We start from the raw sequence: 6,461 nt of genomic DNA, 5'->3' as shown, positions 1-6,461 counted from the left end.
ATTGTTTTAGGTAATTTAGGGGTGTGATAAACTGATTGTAAATGATCAATCCCTTGTCGATTTTGGTAGAACTTTTATTCGAACCAAATGTAAAACATAATCCAATTATTTTTTGTCATTTTGTTTGTTTGAAGAACCCTGGTTCACGTTCTTTTTGCACACTTTTTGGAACAGCTTTGGGAACTTAAGACTTGAGTTATTTTTATTTTCATTTTTTCTCCAATCAGACTAAAGCCATTTTGAAATGGATTTTCTTTGTTTTTTGTTTTCAAAAATACAAAATGCGAAATTTTTTCTTTTTTCTGGTCGCGGAGAGGCGTGACGGGTAAAAAATACAGAATTTTTAATAAAAATTAATTTGGAGAGGAGAAAAACGACTCGAGTTTTTTTTAGTAAAATAAAAAATAGTAACCGTTTCTTCGATATTCAAACGTGTTTTAGAAAATCATTTTGATGATTTGATACACACTTCATGTGGTGTATATTTTTGTAATATAATTTTGTAAAATGAACGTTATAAAAACAAAATTATTATAGAAGAGAACAGAAAAATGACTTAGTGTTAAATTATCTTTTGTTCATATAAAATAAATTGTGTAATATAGAGATAAACAATTTATTATTTGTGTCATGTTCCTCTTATTGAAATTGATTTTAAACATCATGTTATGTTGATAGACTATGTTTTAAAAAGTTGATCCAAATTATTACAAAAATTGAATCTATATGTTTAAAAATAAACTAATAACAATAGTTGAATTATAATATAAACATCGTTTAATATTTTTTTATCAAAAATTCAACATTTAGAGCACAAAAAGATGCCAAAAACACCTTTATACATGAATCGAGCTCTTGTATTCTTGATTGTTTCGATTGTGAGTATATTCAATGTTACGTTCTTAAGCGTTATTTAACACAGCAAGTATTCATAGACGTTTTATATAATAATTAAATAAATAAAACAATTAATGAGAAAATTCACTATTTATTTAAAATTTGGTTTCGTTTTAAATAAAAATAATTATATAATAAAAATTATTTATAAAATCAGATAATATAATAAAGTAATTATTTTTTGTAAATATATTTGTGTCATAAAGAGTGTTGATATCAACAAAATAAATATCTATAAAATATTTATATTATCATATTTGTGATGATTACATTCAATAATAATAACAATAAATATAATGATATTAACGACTTAATTTCTTTTATTCATATGTGAAAGTAATTGTCATGCTATATAATTCGCCATTTTAAAATGTATTAGTTAGGCATGGAAACTATATAGTTTTGAAATAGTTAATTAAAATATATTTTCTATTATCGACTTGGTGTAGTCAATTAATTGTAAATAAGCATGATTTTATTAAGTGTTCAACATTATTGTTATCACTGAAAATATAAGTCGTTGAAGAAGTTGTATTATAATTGTATAAATCTCTTATGAACTTTTGGTTTATAGTCGGGTATTAAAATATTAATAAAATATTATCGACTAATTAAACAATTTTTAAATTCGAACTTATTGATAAACATACTAAAATGCACACAAAATTATAAATTACAAACATGGTGTGTTGTCTGTTTCTTTATTAAAAATTCATTTAAATTGAAATATTTTTGCAATAATTTCCTTTTTTGTTTCAAAAAAAGTTTATAAAGAAATCAATTAACAAAATCATATTTTTATGGTTTAATTGTGTTTGTTTTACTTGCTCTGTTAAGTGTTTTGAATGGTGCTGTTCATGGGTTACACTTATCATTATTTGTTGGAGCGTAATTGACAAAAATAATTGTCGAGCATAACCTAAATTAAAGTAACAATTGAATTAATTTGAACAATTTATTTTGACAAATTTGTTGTGTTCTATTCAAAAAAATATCGTGAAAAAGTAATCTTATCATTAAATTGAAATTTGGATTAATTGTTGTTTATACGCCAGATTCACAAATATTCATCGTATTTACCATTATCTTTTTTATTATTTACATTGTATTGTTTTTATTATTAACAAAGATTAGAGCACTTTTTATATCATTTTTTCATAGCATCTTTACATTTGTTTTGTTTCAAACAGTATTTTGGTTGACTTTATAAAACGAAAACACCCCATTTTTAAAAAAATTATTTTAGAATAAAAAAGTTGTTATATAATAGCATTTAAATAGTTAATACCTTTACAAATGCATCTTCATATTTTTATCAAATTCCAAAGTTTAAATTCAATGCAATTTTAATGTGAGATGAATGTTTCGAAAATTTTTAACATTTTTGAGTATTAATGAATAATTGACTATATATTTTAACTTTTTGTTTATTTATTTATTGATGTTTCTTTTGTGGACAGCTTTGAATCCACCACTTTATTCTTTAATTATCCTCTTATGCTATACTTTTCTTCTTTCATTTAAAAAAAATAAATGAATTAATAATCACAAAGTTTTTTGAAAATTACCTGGTTTAACAGATGCTTTTCATTGTTAATGTACTTGCTGTGTCTAAAATGATAACAATTAATTGTTTTTGAAAAGTTTGGTTTTTAATATTATTGTAATTACTGAAATATAAAAACAAAAAATCGTATACAAGTTGTGACAATTGTGTAAAAACATTTTATTGATTTGAATTTTACAAACTCAATTTGTTTTCAATGTATAATTATCTTATATTCGAATTCAAACTGTTTAAAACATAATTTAAAAATACACAATGTAATAAATTTAAAAATAAAATGATGTGTATTGCTTACACAACAAATTCCCTTAAATTTGTATTTTCAACAAAATTGTAATGTATTTTTATTTATTAGTATATATAAGCAAACCATTTTTAGCTTTTTATTTGTGTCTATTTAACTCGCCATTTTAAATAACATGAATTTTGCTGTTTTCTGCCAACAATTTTGATTATATATTCGAAACGTTTCATGTTTCTTATATATAAAATAATTAACTTATTTTTAAAGAATGGTCTTTATCAGTTTAATGAATTGTTTGAATTGATGATATTATATATGTATATTGTTTATGAGTTTCATTCAAATATTGAAGGTTTAAATAAATAAATTTATCATAATGACTTTTATAATGAATAAAACTCTTACATTTTATTTATGAATAATCATTAAAACTCTGAGTACTTTAATTAATATTTTTAATGTTTTTTGTTTATTTTAAACAAAGATATCAAAACTTTTTTTCGATTTATTGTGTTTTATGAAGGTATAAATTTACTTATCTTAAATATGATTGTGAAAATCTATGAATAATCAACACCATCCCTTTTTCAACACTTTTATTGTTGAAAATAATACTTATTTAATGAATACTGTTTAATATCTTATTCTTCTTGAATTTATATACTTATTTTTTACTTACTCTTAATTGTATTATCAACATTAAGAATACCCTTAAAGAAAAACAATAAAACGTGTTTGTTGATTAAATGTTTAATTGTCTATTGACATTTCACCTTTTTATTGGTTTGTTTTATTATATTTCTTTTGTGGACTGCTTTGTATTTGCCACTTTATTATTTAAATATCATCTTTTGCTTTATTTTTGTTCTTTCATTTAAAAATAAGTGAATCAATAATCACATAGTCTTTTGGTCAACTTTATTACACGAAAAATATGACCAATTTTTGTTCAATATTTATTATATTTTAATTAATATATATTTAAAATAAGTTATAAGATAACTTCTTGTTTTTGCTCTGGCAAATATGTTTAAAAATTTATAATGTTATTTTAATAAAAAACTTATCCTTTTGAAAAATATAAATAGTTTTTTATTTTCTCCAAGGTTTTATTTTTAAATTCGGCATTTTGAACAAAATAAAAACCAAAAAGTGAAAAATTTATACTATTTTTTCGTAACATTTATTATTTTACAAAAACACCTTCAATTTTAGATTATTTGGAGGTGGTGCTTTGATAAAAATAAGTTGGTAAAGAGAAATGCACTTTTGGGCAAAAAAAGCTTAAAAAAAGACTGGGTTTTAAAAAAATGCAAAAGCTACAGAGTATGTTACAAGGGCGCCACTCAAGTTTGTCAAAAAAAAGAAATGTTATTTATTTTGTTTTAATGACACCATCTTAAGGTTAATAAACAAATGCCACATTATACAACAGTCAATTCATATTGCTTTTTTTTCATACATGACATATTGAATATCTGTTATTATTTTCTCAAATTGTCATATTTGGCTATCAATAATATAGACTATTACAACAACTTTTTACAATACGATAATATGATTGTGTGTATATTGCACATATATACCAATTAAATAGCTCAAAAACCCGTAAATATTGAAATAAAAGTAAATTAATTATACCCAACACCACCACTGTACCAATTAAATGTATCGAAATCTTATAAATAAAGTAATTAAAGTGAATTAATGAAACCCAAAGCCACGGAAAGTATTTGGGACGAATCCAAATGTTGCTCCAAATAGATTTTGTTGTGGATTATCAGCGTCTCTGACTTGATTTAGTCGTTGTGTTAATGCATCAATTTCATCAAAAATTTCGACGTCACTACTTTTTATTTGTGTAATGATTTCTGGCTTGTCCGACATCACAAAACATTTTTTGCACATTTTCAATACGACCTGTTCTGTCTCATTTCCAACCATCAATAATAAATTCTTGCAATTCTCAAAAGTTGCTGATTTTGATGTTATATTTATTTGGTCAGGTACATTGTCGATGTTTTTCATTACTAAATTGTTCACGCGCATTTTCCCAAATAACATGTGAAATTCGGTTGCATCAAAACACAAATCGCCAACGTTATGATACAACCCGGGGCTGTAAAACATTTTAATTTGAGACCGTTCAAAGTGAATTCTATTGTATTTTCCCTCCCTTGTTAAAAAATTGATCGACCCATTCGATTCGACAATGTCCACTTCCTTTGTTTTACTCATTAAGTCAATATAAAAGTTAGTACAATTACACATTTTCAGTTCAACCACATTAAGTGGATAATCTACTATTCCAAATACAAAAACAGTGACAAAATTGCAATTCTTCATTTCTACTCTTCCAAACGCATTTGAAGAGAAATCTGGGAACTTCCCAATGAAATTTTCCAATTTTATATTTGGTATAAAATCGATGTGTTGTTCAATAAGAAGTGTTGTGCAAATACAATTTTTGATAAAAAAAATTACGACTGTTAACTTTGACATTTTCATTGTGGCATTTAAAGGAATTGATGGATTCACACAAATATCCCTTTTTTGCTCAGTAACGACCTCACCAAATATATTTCGGCGTACTGATCGTTGAACAAATCCATTCAACTTTACAATATTTTTCAAAGTTTGTTGGACCATATTAAAATTGGTTTGATTTGGATAAACTGTTGTTTGTGGGAATACTAGTGAAGATGTTTGTGAAGGTGTTTTGCTGTCTTTTGTCAAACAAATGTGCTTCAGTTTCTCGTACTCTTCTGAACTACACAATTCACGAATTTCACTTTCGGTGCACTTTAAAAGACAAATTGGGTGTTTTGAAATGTCGAAATTTGTGGGGAATGTGTACGTTGAATCTAAATATTCAACTTTTTCAAATGAGTTAAAATTTCCTTTGAAATTGATTGCTTTTGATGAAATAATTTTCAGATGTTTCAGATTAAAATTATTAATAATAAATTCACAATTATTGCAATAGTCTATAGTGACAATTTCACAATTTTTAAAAGTGTTTGGAAAAATGAAGTTTTCGATATTGAACAACAACACACTTCTTGTATTAATGAAATTGATATCAACATAATTCAACAATGCTTCAAATACAACATATTGAACAACTACACCAACTGACTTCTTAAGTGTTGAATTAGAAACCACCAATTTCTCTATTTTGGTGTTCTTTGCAATTTCGAAATTTTTGGAATTGTAGATAGACAAAGACTTAATAAAATCTGTTTCTGATGAGATATTTAAATTTGTAGAATTTGCAAATTTGACATTTAAATTTTTATTTTTGGTATTCAAAAAGTTGAATGTGAAATTTGGACACGATTTGAATTCAAAAGTTTCACACAATTCGCAGTCAATATTTAATATGCAGTCTGAACATCCTTTACATGTGATATTCTTTGCACATTCTTTATTGATAAACAACTAGGAATTTTTGACATTATTGAGTGAAACTTGTTTTAATTGTTCTAGACTTTCATAGCAAACATCACTTAAATCGACAAGTTTCAACTCTTCCACATTTACAAAAGGAAATTGGAACTCTCTCCCACACCTGTAATTTATCACAATTATCGAATTGTTCTGTTTGTTTCTTTTTAATTATTTGAGTTTTTGTCATTTCAACTTTTTTAACCGTGTCAAAACAGTTTGAAAATTGGATAGTGGCATTTTCTGAGACGAACTCTTCAACGTCAATATTATCGGGGAGTATCACGCAGTCGTCTTGTTTCTCAA

The sequence above is a fragment of the Entamoeba invadens genome (assembly GCF_000330505.1).
Source record: "Entamoeba invadens IP1 unplaced genomic scaffold scaff_1105074725017, whole genome shotgun sequence".
NCBI lineage: Eukaryota > Evosea > Mastigamoebida > Endamoebidae > Entamoeba > Entamoeba invadens.
The sequence above is the reverse complement of the archived record's forward strand: the minus strand, read 5'-3'. Positions refer to the sequence as shown.